At 34.6% G+C, this 16,790-nt stretch overlaps 1 long non-coding RNA gene across 1 annotated transcript in view; it reads right to left on the bottom strand.

Annotated features, from left to right (window-relative positions):
* LOC150069512 (uncharacterized) overlaps positions 1–16,790 on the bottom strand; it is a 63,977-nt gene that overhangs the window by 19,674 nt on the left and 27,513 nt on the right. The window contains exon 2 of the long non-coding RNA XR_016535527.1: positions 11,044–11,107. This is a non-coding gene — a long non-coding RNA (uncharacterized LOC150069512). The remainder of the gene's footprint in view (positions 1–11,043; positions 11,108–16,790) is intronic.

Below are 16,790 nucleotides of genomic sequence, written 5' to 3'. Positions count from 1 at the left end.
CTACAAAGCCTTTAAGCATGTTTGTTGACTAGCTACTTATTTACTTTAACAAATGGCATGAGGCAACAAAGGCTCATATCTCACATTCTTTAGTGCCTGGCTGCCTTTGAACTGGGATCCTCAGATCTCAGCCTCCTAAGTAGCTAGGATTACAGGTGTGATCCACCACACCAGGCTTAGATAATATGTCTTGAAGGAATGTTTTGAAATTCTGTTGCAATTTCGAGCAGAATTTGATGATGTTCTGCCCAGAAGGCAGCGTGATGCATAAACTCAGGGTTCAGCTAGTGTGAGAGTGGACTACCAAAAGTGACATGACTTCTCACAGTGACTATCAAGTATCTTCCTGATGTTAGGATAAGTTTAAACCTAAACTAAAGTCAAATTGATATTTTTTTCACATTCTGGTCATTACAAAGTAAATGTTATGTAAACTGAAGAAACCAAGAAGTCTAGAAGTTTATCATTGTGATTGTACAATGAATTAAAGGTGCGCATTCCTCACTAGTGATAAGGATAGAATGTGAGGATTTATTAAAAATAAGAGCATGAGAGATAGAAACAGCCTTAGATGGATTTTGGAGCTCTGGCCTTAATGTTTGGCTCTCTGATGCCTGATGAGTAAGGATTTTCCGAGACCTGATGATCCTTCAAGTTTTCTGCAAATTTGTAGAGCTATGAAGAAAGATATGTTGATTTCATATTTAGAAAGTCTTTGCTAATGTCCTCCCAGATTGTTAATTCTGTCCTTCTTGGCAAATGCAATTCTCATCAATCCTTCACTTTTTGCTTTGTTGAAGGAAGCCTCTTAGAGTCAACCCTGTTCTCTGAAGAACCTTTTCCCCCATGCTTATTTTTTAAATGTATCAAGTAGTTACAAGTTATATTTCTTTTGGAACAATAGAAAAGTTCTCTCATAAACAAGATGAGGGGAGGAGGTGGGGGGAGGGAAATGGGGACCAAGACATGAGAAAGGGTATTAATGTTTGTGAAGTAATGCACCTTCTATTTGGTGAATATAATGTAACCCTTCTATTCATTACAATAAACTATGTATGAAAAAAAAGAAAAGTTCTCTCATAGTTTTCCACATATCTGTTAGCCCACATAGTCTAAAAGCAGAGGTTTCTACTATAATTTTCTTTGAATTGCTTCAAGTATATGAAACAGATGATTTATGTTGCATAGGTCTCTGATGATAATACGGTACTTGTAATCTGTTTCAGCAGCTGAAATTCAAGTAGCACACAAAAAAAATGCCAAGTCAATGGCCACCTTAGAGTTCAGTGTTGAGACCTTAAGGACAGAGAGCAAACAGAATCTCAAATGGAATGTCAGAATCTCAAATCTCAGGGATATAGACCTTGAATTGCAATAACTGATTTGCAACCAAACTGCTTCTTAAATGGTAAATAGAATGCAGATAAAATGATTTAATACTTGCACCGGACATTATTTATTTAACAACAGTTAATGATTCTCCCAGGAACGATAGGGAAATTTGCTTATCATTAAATAAAATATGTAGCTAAAGATGAAAGGGAATGAAGCATCAGAATAAAGTGAGGAGGATATCTAACCACCAATTCTAGAACATTGCATTTGAATTTGAGTGATGATCTTTGTTTTGTTTATAATAGTTCTGGAACTTGAGCTATGGGCCTCGATAGTGTCTCTATGGTTTTTTGTTTTTTTTTTTGTTTTTTGTTTTGTTTTTGCTCAAGGCTGGCACTCCACCTGTTGACATAGCTCTACTTCTAGCTTTTTTGGTAGCTAATTGGAGACAAAAGTCGCATGGGCTTTCCTGCCTGGGCTGGCTTTGAATTGTGATCCTAAGGTCTCAGCCTCCCAGTAGCAGGTGCAAGTCACCCGCATCTGGCTTGAGTGTCTATGTTTTTAGAATGCATTTTATAAAACTTTTATTTGGAACTCTAAATGTCTGTTAGAACCTCCAAAAAGCTGTTAGAACTATTAAAAACATAAATTTCCATTAGGGAGAGGGAAAAGCCCTTTAAAATTACTAAACTGATTAACAACCCAAATTGCTTCCAGTCAGTTATCATTTATTTGTGTTTGAATTGACATTTATTTGCAATAATTTTTTTGTTTATTACAGGAGTATGAACATAAAAATTTCACGTGTGTTAAATTTCACTGTATGTATAAAACAAATGCGTTTAGAACATATTACGACTAAGTATTATATATAACTCATGTCTACCTTTCTGTGAATATGGTCTGAGAAATGTATTCTTAGGTTATTTTGTCATTGAGCAAATATCGTAAGTGTGCTTACAAGAATATGTCCAGTATAGTCTACTATATTCTTTCCTACATCACCTATTGTTGACTAGCACTTCCTACTAGTTATTTGGAAAGTGCTAGAATAATCACATTGTGCAATAATTACATTATGAAAAGTAAGGTAGGTTTTCCTATGATAATATAACATTATTTTAATGGATTTCTGCTAATTTTATTATTAAACTTAGTTTGTTGTTATGCAATCATAAAAAGATGTAAACATTAATTTTAAAACAAAAATATTTTCTCTGGAAATAATTTGATCTCAATATTGGCTCATGACCAAAATCAATGTCAAGTCCTACAAAGGTATTTAGGTTAATTTCTGAGATAATACAGTAAGTCAATGATTTTTAGCTTTGCTTGGAAATAGGCTGTAGAAAAACTCATTAGATTTAGAGAATTTAATTACTATGAGTTATTGGTATATTGAGGAACTAAGTTTTATTAGGGAATGTTTTAAAACTGAAGCACAATGCAAATGAACTTTTCTTCCTGTATAATATTTTGCAAAGGGCATTTCTACTTCACCGCAAGTAATTGTGCCAACCTACTAATGCTTTTGACCTCAATCTGAGAATTTTTTACTTGAACTTCATCTCCTAAATAATATAGAGTTATGTTTGTGGTTTGTGGGAGTAAAAGGGACAGCCAACCTGGGCTTACCCAACCATGCTAAGTGCAATATTACGGGTGTAGAAGAGGATACATGCCAATGGAAAGATGAAAGAATTTCCTGCATTTCACCCCTCAAAGCAATCATGATTATTGAGTTGGTCCCTGATGTACAGAAAAATATTCTAAACTGGAAAGTAATTTGTTTGGAAAGATTTTTTTCTCCCATAGTAAAAGTCTATGAAAATTGCTCTGATGCATAATAATGTATAAGGTGAAAGCTGATATTGTATATCTATAAGTAATATTTCCTTATATGAAGGAAATCTCTGGAGTCTTAATAATTAAAACTATCCCATAATACTGGCAAAGTAGATGTAGGTTGAGATTTTCCACCACATAAGTATTGGTTAAGTTTTATTGCCTGAAAAAAAAACATCTTTTCATTAGTGAGTTTTTCTACATTTATTATGTGCCAGTTCTAACGTTTATTTTTGTTTTATACAAGTTTTGATTTTTTCTCATATAATTAAATTCAGATTTTATTGGCTGGAGTTGATTTCTTAGCTTTTTTTTCCCTTCCATGTATTTCCTGCAAATAATCTCTGACTTTTTGCACTGCAGAAAAGATGGGATTTAGCTTGTGACAAGAAAAGATGCTAAGACTGCTGACAAAGTAGTTTTCAACATGCTGCTCCCATATCTGATATTTTAGCATGGCTGTTCAGAACTAGACTCTTCATATGAGAGAAATATGGTCCATTTGTAATTTTCAGAGTTGCTTATTTAATATGATCATCTCTAGTTCTACAAATGTTATTTGTATTTATTCTTTTTGGGTAAATTGTAGGTGTTTGGGTGTGTATTTCAGGTTAATAGCTTATTTCAAATTTATTGAGTGTAAGATCTTATTTGAGAGTATTAATGTAATGTTTATCTAAGGCAATCTTCACTGCTTATCATTCTTTCATATAACAGGTACTTATTGTGTGTTTACTATGAATCCTTGTGATATATCAGTGTACCAGAATAAACCTACCTTCGTGGAACTTCCATTCTTATGCTTATGCATAATGAAGGGAAATATAAGCTTCAGCTCAGAAATGAAACCAAATTGAGCTCAAATTTTAACTCTCCTTTAAATTAGCATAAACAAGTTCCTTTTTATTTTTCCTTTTTTTTTCACTTGTAGGTTAGCATGAATTAAGATACATTTATGCTAGGTTAGTTGTGAAGAATAAGTGAGCTCATGAGTTTGAAGAGGATTATATTAATATGATGTAGAGTTTATTAAGTGCAATTTGTGTCACTTAAAATTTAAATACTTTTGACTTAAAAGCATTTGTTAAACTGCCAAAAAAAATAAGGAAGCTTTGTTAAATGTACCAGTCTTACAAATTTCTTTGGCATTCTGAGTATTTTATAAAAGAATCACTTTCTCCCATGAATTTTCACAATTTGAAAATAGCTCATTGTTGATTATTGCCATAGTTCAGCTTTCATTTTTTAAGTGACTTAATTATATTCTTATGAAAATAAAAATTTCATGACTTTTTATACATACAGGGTTATTAACTAGCAATTAAATGGATCTGAAAGAGCTTTCCAAAGTACCTAAGAGATAATGAAGAGAGATATCCAATATTTCTTAAAATAAAAAGTAAAACAAAGACAACAACAACAACAAAAACCACAGCCAGGTACTGATGTAATCCCAGCTACTCAGGAAGCTGAGATCTGAGGATTGTGGTTCAAAACTAGCCAGGGCAGAACTGTCCTCAAGAACCTCTTATCTCCAATTAACCACTTAAAAGCTGGAAGTGGCCCTGTGGCTCAAAGTAATAGAGACCTAGCCTTGAGCAAAATGTACTCAGGGACAGTGCCCAGGCCTGGAGTTCAAGCCTCATAGCCAACAAATAAACAACTCCTCCGTACAGCAATAGCAGCAGCAAAACCCTTCAAACTCTAATTACTTACTCTTTTATTATGTCTTATTTCTATTTTCTATGAGGTTGTACCTAAATCAAAGAGAAGCTTTTTCCTGAGCACTGTCCTTGGTCATTTCTCAAGGCTAGTACTCTGCCACTTGAGCCTCAGCACTACTTCCAGCTTTTTTCTATGTATGTGGTACCGCAGAATCAAACCCAGGTCTTCATGCATGCTAGGCAAGCACTTTAACCACTAGGCCAAACTCCCGGTGCCGCAAAGAGAAGCTTTTATCTAAATAACTGATCCTGTGAAAGTTAAGGGATTCCTTCACTTATTTTTCATTTATTCTTTTATCAATTTACACATTCATTCACTCATTATGTATATTCTAGGCACTACATTGAAAATTATGAGGCATTAGGTTGGGTGGGAGTTAAATGAGGTGGAGGTGATGTAATGAATATAACAACTAGAAGCAGGACTGTTGTTGCTGGTTGTAGTGTAGAAAGTGTGAGTAGCTTAGGGAAGTCAGGTAAAGTTTTTTGGTGTCAAGGATTGAAAGAAATGAACACTATGAACTGTGAAAAGAAATTGATAATTAAAATTTTACGTTGGGATTTATTATAATGCGGTTATTTTATCCTTTTTGAGTAACATTCCCTTCATGAGGATGTAATGGAAATTAAAATTGCAAGCAATGAAAATAAGGGTTATTCATCCAGAATTCTCTCTTCCATGGAATGCTGACATTGACAAGATGTCGTTGTACAAACTGACAACTGAGTTGAAACCCTTTGTATAACTATTTCAAAATAATAAAAATAAAAAATATTTGAAAATAGAACTCTCAAATTTCAATGATAGAAAACTCTATGCATTTAATTTTGCAATAGTTAAATCCTTCTTTTCCTTGATTTTTTTTTCTGTTTTTCTTTTACTAGTCAAAACACCTTCACATATACATTAAAAGCTGCTTCGCGGGTATGTACCCTTCTCCCTTTGACCCATATGGCTTGAAAATGTGAGGGAAGATGTTGGTATACATAAAAGTGTCTCATTCTTGGGTGGCTTGTGGTTAAGGGTGTTGTTTTTAAGAACTGATTTTGGCTTCTGTGGTACATTGACCTGTGTATGAAATCAAAGTAAATGTTTTCCACTCTGTGGGACTCTGAGCCAAAGACAAGAGGTTTTGCTCTTTTTCCAGTAACGATTCTTTTTCTAAATGTGTTCACACGATGGCTATTAACCCTTTTCTTGTTTTCTTTCTTTGAAGAACCACTCTGTAATTTGAGAAGCCAGCTTGATCTAAAAGTTCATTGCAATCCTTACTGTCTTAACTTCAAGGGTTTGGAGGGCTTTGTTTCCAAGTAAAAGGCACCGAGTTAGCCCTCAACATTTTGGTTCAGCCATGTGTTTTTCTTTTTTTTCCAGTAGGCTATTAGCAGTATCTTCTCTGACTTAAACTACTGTAGGTTTGACCATGGATTAATTTATTGGGTTGTCTATGGAGATGGTGAAGGAATAAAGTCAATTCATTAAATTTTAGAGATATAAAAGATAGATCAGTAATATGGAATATTGTCCAAGGAAAAGATAAAAAAATAGTGAGACATTAGTTTAGAGGTGGCTGAATATATACTTTCCAAAGAGGGAAATGATTAAAAAGGAGAAAAAGATGGTAAGAGATGAGCATGTCCCTGCAAACAAATTCACATATACAAAGGTTTACTGTGACTAGCATGAGGCATGATCACATTAGAATTTCTGACTAGAGGTGAGGTTATACCTTATTCATGGAGATTGTGGTCTACCCAAAATCTACTCCAAAGGTTCAGAACACTGAGACATTGTCTTAGTCCTACATTGTGACATGCTGGAGGAACATAAACAATCCAATGTCTGATTGTTATAAATACAAATCTAAAAGAACACTCATTAGAGTTTTAGAAAGGTTGGCTTTAACTGAAAATGTGATCTTGGACCTATAGCTCAGTGAATGGACCAGGCCTGTGCTACTTGCTTTTTTGCTGATGGAATACGCTAGTTGTGTGTTAGTCCTGAACTTCTGATTTCATCCTTCTACTTTTTGTCCCGATTTCCTTTTGCAGATACTTCCTACATGGGTCTCCACCAAGGTCTTGCACCTCTCCTTAGCCCTACCAGCACTTCTTGGTCCACCTCTGTGATGTTTGATAAAGATTTCTAGTAGTTTCAGCTTCTTGTTTTGTTTTGCTTCTGGTCTTGCTGGGACTGCCTTGAAACTCACTCTGTAAACTTTAGTGTGCTCCTAATTAGACTTTCTCTCCATGGGGCACAGTTATTGCAGTAGCTCAGTCTGCCACCACCATTCCCTAGGGGATGATCTGAGTTTAATTTATATTCACCATGACCCTTCAGCTCCTTGGTTATGTCAAGATTCTTCTGTTATTTTGAAAAGATGAATGAAGTATCCTTTGTTACTTTCCTACATGACCATATCTTTCTTTTAATCTTTTTTTTTGTATTTTTGTGCTATTTCAACACTCAGTGCTTTCATTCAAGTCCTTTGTAAAATTCTCAAACTTGCTTATTTTCTACTTACTTATTTGCTTCAGCACCCATACTTAGACATGCTGTTTAGATCATAGTCTCCTCAGATTTGCTTTTATAGAATCTCTAGCACACAGCAGATGCTCAATAAATATTTGATATACAAAAAGCCACAGGTAATTCATATTCCCCAATATTTCTGATGAAGCAACATTACTGATTCATTAAGGTGTGTTCCTCAAAATATACATCTACTATTAACGTAACTCATTTTAGAATTCTATGCCAAACAAGTCACATATTATATATACTTTAGGCTTTCCTAGACACACATATCTTTGTTTTCCTACCTCATACCTCTACTCTACCTAAGAAGGTAAATTGCTAAAACTTCACAGACGCAATAATTACATGGAAACACTGGGATAAGTAGTTCTATCCAAGTGAATTTTAACATCTGACTAGTAATAGTCCAAAGACTATGACCCTATGAAAGACAATAGCATGTGTCTCATCATTCTATTATATTAAAGGCTTGACTCTAATTCAGGAGTTTAAACTTTCCTCATTGTACATTTTCTTTTCAGTCATGTTAATTAGCTAATTTGTGAGGCACAAATAAGCTATAATTAGCACAGTGCTTTGATATTTTATTTCTAACAACAGGAAGATGATTACCTTCAAAAATAATAAAAGATTTAAATCTAAGTAAGGATCTAAATTATAGTGAGGAAAAGTGAATTTAGTTAATCCCCATTTGCATGTGCCAATTAGTTAAGTATTAATCAATTTGCTATATAAATGGAAATGAGGATACTAGGAATCTTTGGTAAGATAATGTTTCTCATTAACACAAACACAACCTCCTGACATTTCATAGAAAAAAGTTCTTCCACTTTCTGGTTTCTCTTCTCTCAAATATTTATTGATTTAGAGTGTGGAATCTATGAATCTTCCTTTTCATAGAATCCTTTTCAAAATTTCTTTTCATATTTAATAATAAAGAATTGTTACTGATTGGAACTTTGAGTATAAATTATCTTTATTTTAAAATTGTTTCAATTGTTAAATTCACTTTGATATGTGAAAGAATGGCTAAGAGAAGCTGAAAATTCCCATGACATATTCTGTGGAATAATCTATATAAATGTCTACCGATAATTAGTTATTATCTGTCTATAAATCTAATACTGGTATAAATTATGCACATCTTTTTAAAAATATATTTATACTTGGCCAGGAGTTTGGCCTAGTGGTTGAGAAAGCCTAAGGACAGTGCGCAGGCCCTGAGTTCAAGGCCCAGGACTGGCAAAAACAAAACAAAATAAAACAAAAAACCCTTATGTTTAAAAAAATACTGAAAGCCATGGGCCAGTGGCTCACACCTGCAACCCTTGCTAATCAATACTCTGAGCCATCCCAGGCAGGAAAGTCCACCATACTCTTATTTCCAATTAATCACAGAAAAAGGTGGAAGTGCCACTGGGGCTAAAATGGTGGAATGCTAGCCTTGAGTAAAAGGGACTATTGCAAGGCCCAGAATTTAAGTCCCAGGACTGGCAATGAACAAAAACAAAACAAAAACCTAGCAATAAGTCAGGTAAGTAAGCCACACTCTCATGTAATATCAGCTAATACAAATGAAGACACTGCTGCATGTAAAACCATGAATGATTCTTCTAAGAAATATTGAGAGGAAATAATTATAAAAATAGCATATAATACAAAAGCATATTTGTATAAAGTTCAAAAAAACAGGCAAAATAAGCAATGGTGGTAGGATTCATAGCAGAGATTTATCTGTGGAGGTCAGAACCAAGGAGAAGGGCTATAAGGACAGTTTTTGGTGTCCTATTCCTATCTGATGCGTGTCTAGTTGTGTTTTATAAAACATCATAGCTGACATTCCTTTTTGTATGTATGTTACACTTCAATTACTTGGTAAAATATTTTGGAACTCTGTTAGCATTTTTTTCTGTATGTCTGACCCACAATAGTATATAGTAGGTAAAAAATCTTCAGTAAATTAAAATAACCACACTTTTAGAATTTGTTAAATATTTAATGAATGTATTTTAGAATTATTAACATTTGAAATAATCATGTGTCATGGGAATAACCTAGACTTTTTAGTTTATAGGGTGATTTTTAAATGATTATTACATTTTTCAATAGTTGATGTTTATTAAATATGACTAATAACAAAACACTGAAAACCTGAAGAAAAATGTTAAATTATTAAAATGTGATATTGCTGAAATATAAAACACTAGGCATAATTAATTCATAGAATAGCTTTCTGAGAATGCCAAAAAGTTCTTCAGGAAGTTTGTATTATATCTTTCACTATGGCTACAGTCTATATAGCATTTGGAAAGTGGGAGAGATTCTATTGTGATTTGATACTTACTTAACAATTTTTTAAACTAAATGTATGTTTAACTCTGGGCTCTAGCCACTGAGGTGAAACTTTTTGGAGCTGCAAAGAGTTAAGATTTTCTAAAGCCTTTCATTGATATAAGCCACTTTACTTAATTCCTTCATCTCAGAAATGGGAATTCTACCACCTTCTGATTCTACAACCTCCATGAAGTAACTGTGACATGATGACTAATTAGTTAAAGTTTGCAAAGTGCTTGAAAGATGGAAAGTGCAAATAAGTGGTAAGCACAGCTAAGTATTATAATCTATCAGCATAATGTTTTTATTGTATAGGATCTCTTGTGACTTCAAATGCAGTAAACTAGTTTAATGTGAGAGTACTTATGAAATCAGAACCATGTCACAAAATAAGCCCAACTTTTATACTTACAAAAGTTCCATAGGGATCAGAAAGTCATACAAATTCATTTTTTTCATATTTTAGTTTTATGCATTACTCATTTAGTCTAGAGTTAGAAGTAAAAGTTATTTCAAAGTTCTACTTCATTTTATCTATTAATAATATTCAAAATAATTTTTGATGACTTCTCTTTGGCTGTTCCACCTCTAAGTGTTAAATACTGACTACAGTATTTCTCTCCTAAGCAATACCTGAAGAGTATGATACAATTAATTTATTCTGAAACTTCATCAAATTTCATGTATGTCTTTGCTTTATGACAATAAATGGTAAGCATTTTGTGGTATGAATTTTGGATGCTCACAGTCATCCCAAAAAAGAAATTACTAATAGGAGAAATAGTCTACAAGTGATTATGAGGGTCTTGATACAGGCCAGATACACAGACTCTAAGCCCGTATGCAGAGAATAACGAAGACATTAAGACACATAAATTCTTTTCATTTAGCTAAATCCCAGAGGACACTTATATTCTTTGTGAAGGAGTGAGCCATTAAATCAAGTTTATTTATCCCTATTTAATATAAAAATAAGGAGTGAAATCTAGAATATAATTTATCATTACTAAAAATAATTAACAAACCACTGTTAAAATACATGAAATAGATAATTTAAGTAAATAAACAATATATTCATCCATTCTTTTTTTTCAAGTTGTGCAATTCCCAGTAATTTCTTGGAGAAATTTTAGTTTGACAGTTTCTGAAGCACTATTCTAGATAGCTTAACTGTCGTTCTCTTTACAGTATCCAATTGCATTCATTTGGAGAATGTTTAAGACCTAGTAGGTACAGAATTTGAGAGCAAACGCATGGTGTACGTACCCTAGACGATTTTTCTAAGGGCAATTCTGCTCTTTGTTGACATCTGCACTGGGTTGAGAATGATCTGAGAACAGCAAAAGATTCAATTAGCTAAGTGACTTTGTGAAAACAAACCACATTTTAAAAAATATACAGATCTCAGAATCCTCTCTCATTCTGGGAAATTATTTTCCTGGGTTTCTGAAGATCATCTAGTGTAATCTTAGAGATGAGAACACTGAGTTTCCACACATTCCCGTAACTTGCCTGGTGTGGCACCGGGTGTGGGTGTGAGGGAGATAGTCAAGAGTACTTACTCTTGTCTTCCCTCTACTGTTTGTGGTTGGGAACACAGCACAGGTTTTGGTGTTAGGCAGACCAGGCCTGGGGCCAATTTCTAGTTTTCCCATGGTATAACTTTAAGTACATCCCTTTTCTACATCTATTTTATTTTCATAGAAAATGAAGAATATTTCAAAGTTGCTGTAATGACTTCAGATAATGTATTATGAAATTGATTGCAGAACAACACATGTGGCCAAAATGAAATGAGCTTATGATCCTTGTACATGCATTTATCTCAATTAGAATATGCTAATTACTATCATTTTAGATTGTGTTAATATAGGGGCTTATACTAAATCTCTAAATTTATTTCTTTAATTTTACAATCATCTGGTTGGATTTTTCTTAAAATTTTATAAAGTGGGAAATTAATATTATAGATGTTATTAAATTAATGGCATATGATCAAGATTTAACCCAGTCTGGACCTTTCTCAAATGGGTGAGATGGCCCACTTCACTTTCTACTACAGCAGTTCCCTACATGGCATGCATATTTCACTTTATACCCATAGCCCTAATTATAAGCAGGAAAAATCTCCCTAAAAGGAAAGAATATGAGAAAAATATATGGACAGATAAATAAGGAAAATTATGGCAGTAGAAAAAGTCGAGACATTGTCTGCAGTCCTCTGAAATAACTAATGCCTTCAATGCATTCCTTCACATTTATTTCAACATTTAAAAAATGAATGTTTCCCTGGTATAAATTTCTAAAGCATTTGATTTTTTTCTTAGACATACTATCAGTTAGGTGAGATCAGTTTACATAATAGCCTATCTTTGCCACCAATTTTACTGACTAAAATAAACTCAGTATAGTATCTGTTACTGACATAACACTCACTTGTCACTGGTAAATGCATATTGTATTCTCTGCTGTGGCAGTGACTTTATCCATGGTTCCTTGGGGAACCAGAGTATGTCACTTACAGTGCTTGCTGAGCTCATGCAGCTGTTTATCCTTTGCAATGTAGTCATTAATAGCTTAAATATTTATAACCGTATATAATAGTTATACGTCATTGCAACAAATAATGCACTGGGGAAGAAAATAGATTCTTTCCCTGTAAGTATGGCTTGGGAGGAAGATTTGATGAGGATTTGGAGATTCTGGAGAAATGCATCTTGGGATTTCTGGAGTGTATCAGCATATACCATTGATACTTATAGGAACCCCACATGGAATTTAATTTTCTTACTATTCTATGTCTCTGTACCCAATGATTTCTTATTGGCCTCATTTAAGGAACAAATTTCTCAGTTGAATCCATAGATCTGAATACCTGACTGCTAACCTTCTCCACTTACTAAACCTGCTCCACTTGGGGCCATCCCTTATCAGTTTATGGCATCTGCTGCTGCTCAGTACACAAACCTTAAAGTTGTCCATCACCTCCAAATTTCTCTCTCTGTCCTCTTTTTAGATTAGAAATAATTTCTTCAATACAGTATATGTTTCAGAAGGTTTGTGGATGACCCAGACACTAGAAACTCTTTAGATTTAACATTAAATCCTCTGTCTCCCTATCTCACATCCCTTCCCAACTTATTCTTCCTAGCTATTCTTTTTTTTATTTGTTTGTGCCGGTACCAGTGCTCAAACTCACGTTCTGAGTATTGTCTTTGGGCTTTCTCAAGGCTAGAGCTATACCACTTGAGTCACAGCACCATTTCTGGCTTTTTCTATGTATGTAGTACCAAGGTATTGAACCTGGGTCTTTGTGTATGCTAGGCAAACACTCCTGGTCCCACTACATTCTTCTTTAAAGTTTTATTGTAAAAAGTATTATGAGGGGCCGGGAGTTTGGCCTAGTGGTTAAAGTGCTTGCCTAGCGTGCATGAAGACCCGGGTTCAATTCCTCGGAACCACATACATAGAAAATAAAGCCAGAAGTGGTGCTGAGGCTCAAGTGGTAGAACTCTAGCCTTGAGAAAGTCCAAGGACAGTGCTCAGGCCCTGAGTCCAAGCCCCAACTGGCAAAAAAAAGTATTATGAAATAAATTGATTTTTTTTTACTTTCCAAAATGGAAGTGATACTAGAATATGTGTCTCTTTTAATGAATGCTTTTCTCTTAAAGTATTGGTAGAAAGAAAATCTTTTTTTATGTTTATTTTTTTATTGTAATTAATAAAAGGGTTACATGATACTTGTCAGATAGAAGGTGCATTAATTCACGTACATTGATACCCTTTCACATGTCTTGGTACCCATTAACCTCCCCTCACCCCCCCACTTTGTTTTCCCCCCTTCCCTATCAAATTTCAAATAACCAAATACAAATAAATTCACTATATCAGATAACAAAGTGAGATACTATAACAATATGAGATACCCAAGGGACAGAAAAATATGGAATGCTTCACGAATTTGTGTATCATCCGCTGCCGAAGCGAGCACTAGAAAGAAAATCTTATATGGAAAATTGGTCATACAAAGTTTAAGACCTGGAACCTCAAGTGTGCCATAATTGATTCTAGAGAATTTACACATTTGCCTTAGGACCTAAAGAAAGGATTTCCTGGTCTTCATTAGATTGACATACAAAATTATGCCCACAATAAGAAAAGACTGTCACCTAGTCTTACATCAAAACATATGTCTCTGGGTACACATACAAGATTTAGTGGAAAAAAGTTATTCAAGGAACATGAGGCAATCAGACAAAGGCTCCTTGCTGGCTTACTTTCTATCATAGTCATGCAGAATTTGAAGCTGTCTTGGTAATCACACAGTTGGCAAGGCGGTACACAATTCCCTGAATCTAGAAAGGAAGTCCCTAAGGAGTGCCATGTTTTCATAGTATAGAGGCTTTTTTTTTTTGGTCAGTACTTGGGCTTGAACTCAGGGTCTGAGCACTGTCCTTGGACTTTCTCAAAGCTAGCGCTCTATCACTTGAGCCAGAGCATCATTTCTAGCTTTGTCTGTGTATGTAGTACTGAGGAATTGAACCCAGGCCTTCCGTGAATGCTAGGCAAGCACTCTACCACTAGGCCAAACTCCTGGCCCTATAGAGTTTTTAATTTCTTCTATTTCTGAACTAAGTGAACAAAGCATAACGTCATTGAACTGTTACTTCTTGAAGTATTTATTTTTATTTTATTTTATTTTTTTCATGCTCCCAGCCCCTATTTTTTATTATCTTTAAGTAGTTGTACAAAGGGGTTGCCATTCAATATGTCAGTCTATAAGTACAATGCATCATGTTTGATATCATGTTTATACATTCTTCATCGCTCCCAATTCTCCCTTTCCTTCAGTTTTCTTAGTTCCATTCCATATGCATTGACTATAGACAAAGAGGATATATAATTATACTAAAAACATACTTTTAATTTTATTTTCTTACCAGGGTGATGTATAGAGGGGTTTCAGTTACATTTGTAAAGTAGTAAGTGCATTCTTGAACATTGTTACCCCTTCCCGTGTTTTTCCTCCCATTTTCCTTCCCCTCATCCCTTCCTAAGTTGTAAAGTTCATTTCCAACATATTGTCTTATGAATATCACTGCTATACTGGTTCATCCTCTGTCCTTTGTCTTACCATCTGTTTTTGCCTTCCTTTCCCTGATTCAAATGCACAAATAAATATATATGTGCCAGGTTCCAAAGGCAGATACAGCAGCAACAGAAAATAAACCATTAGGGGGAAAAAAAGAAAAAGAGGGAATAAAAAGGAAGAGTAAAGAAATAAAAAAGATTAAAAACATAATTAAAAACAATTAAAAAGATACATTTCTTGTTTCCTTATCCTAGAGTTCATTTCACTTTGCCTCATCCTATATGTCCAGATGCACATAGCTATTGAGCTATTGTGCTCGTGTAAATCCAAAACACATACTAATTATTACAAATGAGGGAAACCATGGAGCCTATGTTCTTTTGGGTCTGGCTTACTTAATATGATTTTTTTCAAGTATTTCCATTCTTTACAAATGGGACGTCATTCTTTCTGATGGCAGTATAGAATTCTATGGTGTATAATTGCCACACCTTCTTGATCCATTCATCTACTGAGGGATATCTGGGTTGGTTCCATATCTTAGCAATAGTATATAATGCTATAGTGAACATAGTTGTGCTGGTAGGTTTAGTATGGCCTTGTTTCTGGACATTTGGATAAATGCCCAGGAGTAGGATTGCTGGGTACTCTATGTTTAGTCTTTTGAGGAGCCACCATAGAATCCCCCAGAGATCCCCCCAGAATCTGTTACTAGATTTTTTTTTTTTTTGCCATTCCTGGGCTTGAGCTCAGGGTCTGAGCACTGTTCTTGGACTTTCTCAAGGCTAGAGCTCTAACACCTTAGCACCACTATCAGCTTTTTTTCTATGTATGTGGTACCAAGAATCGAACCTGGGTCTTCATGCATACTAGGCAAGCACTCTACCTCTAAGCCAAACTCCTGGCCCCAGATTTCTTGATAATGGCCATTCTAACTGGACTGAGGTGGAATCTCAAAGTTGTTTTGATTAGAATTTCTTTTATGGACAGAGATTTTGCATTCTTCATGTGTCTATTGGCCATTCTTACTTCTTCAGAGAAATCTCTCTTTGAGTCTCTAGCCCACCTTTTAATGGGATGGTTGTTTCTTTGACATCTTTTTTTGAGAAATTTAGTATTTTGAACTGTGGGTATATTTTAGACATGAGGCTCTTGTCTGTTGTATGGCTAGTGAAGATATTCTCCCACTCTGTGAGCTTTCTGTTGACTTATTTCTTAAGGCCTTTGGTGCCAAAAATGGTCTGAATCAATACTGCTTACAGAGCAATGTGATAGAAGTAATAGAGCCAAAAATAGTGATCACTGGTGGCTTAGTGAGGTAGGATCAGAATTTTATACTGCCTAGAGTCAGAGTTTTATACTATTCAAAGGCCTAACAGAAGAAGAAAAAATTTAAATGACAGATCACGGTGGGCGCAAGACTAAAAGGTACATGCATTGTCCCCTCAAGCACTCATCCTTCATATTTGAGTGTTCTTCATATCACTGATTGCTGACATCTCAATTATTAATGAATGTTTGGTTTGGACCATGTCAGCATAATTGTAAAAGTAGGTAGATCATAAATTTTCACTTAATCATTTTAATGAGTCACACAGCACACTACATTGATCACAAGAATGCACAGATGACGAAAATGAAATTATTTTATCTGCTGAAATAAGGGGGAAGGAAATAAGCATCCTTCTTTTTCAAAAAGAAAAAAGTCTACAGGACTACAAAGGTGGCCAGAGGGCTAGTGAGAGGCAAAAAAACAAGTAGTGACTGTGAAGAACTGAGAAGATATTTGAGAATTGAGGATGCTAATACTGAGTAGTTTCAGCCTGTATAAAAGCAAGAGGAAAATTGGACATGCATAAAGCCACAGGTCAGACGTTTTATTTAATACCAATACAGCTCTTGACATGAATAGAAGAGTATG

Source organism: Megascapheus bottae, chromosome 1 (genome assembly GCF_031878675.1).
Source record: "Megascapheus bottae isolate mThoBot1 chromosome 1, mThoBot2.hap1, whole genome shotgun sequence".
Lineage (NCBI taxonomy): Eukaryota > Metazoa > Chordata > Mammalia > Rodentia > Geomyidae > Megascapheus > Megascapheus bottae.
Note: the sequence above shows the minus strand (reverse complement) of the source record. Positions and strands in the feature narration are given on the sequence as shown.